Source organism: Cynara cardunculus (assembly GCF_001531365.2).
Source record: "Cynara cardunculus var. scolymus isolate 2C chromosome LG 2, CcrdV1, whole genome shotgun sequence".
NCBI lineage: Eukaryota > Viridiplantae > Streptophyta > Magnoliopsida > Asterales > Asteraceae > Cynara > Cynara cardunculus.
The window spans coordinates 24,931,238-24,931,955 of record NC_037529.1 but is presented as its reverse complement, the minus strand read 5'-3'; positions in this window follow the sequence as shown (position 1 = coordinate 24,931,955).

Here is a 718-nt window from a genome sequence, read left to right as displayed (position 1 = left end):
ACCTTAAATTAAAAAAAACCTAAAAAACCCTAAAACATAAAACTCCCCATCTCCCACGTCTTCTCCATCTCGACACCACCGCCTCCTTCTTGTTGCTTCATGCCCACACACCATCGTATCTTCTTGCTGCTTAATGCCCACACACCACCGTCTCCCTCTCCCCATCGCCGCCGCACCAGCCACCTTGCCGCAGCACCGGCCCCGTCGCCGCCGGACCAGCCACCTCGCCGCCACACCATCTTCGTCTATTATAACTGGGTTTTCTGCAAACCTGGGTTGAGGTATGTAACAACCCCCAGTTTCCATATACAGATAATCCACATACATAAACTCATAATACTAAAAATAGTATTGTTACAAAACACGGCCTAACAAAAACTTTCTTTACTACATTTATGAGTAAACAAATGTCATCAACATTAAACTTTTCCCTTTCCTTTATCCTGCGAGGTATGATGACCTGCGAAACCGGTTAGTCCAACAACTGGGCGTTAGACCCAAAAAGTCTAGTGAGTGTATAAATCTTAAACAAATAACACACTTTCTAAACAATCATTTCAAAATCAAACCTGTTCAGATACGTATACTTATTTATCTCTCTCGCGGGCCATTACATCTCTCTCGCAGTTACACCGCCATTTCATCTCTCTCGCGGTTACACCGCCATTACATCTCTCTCGCGGTTACACTGCCATTTCATCTCTCTCGCGGTTACACC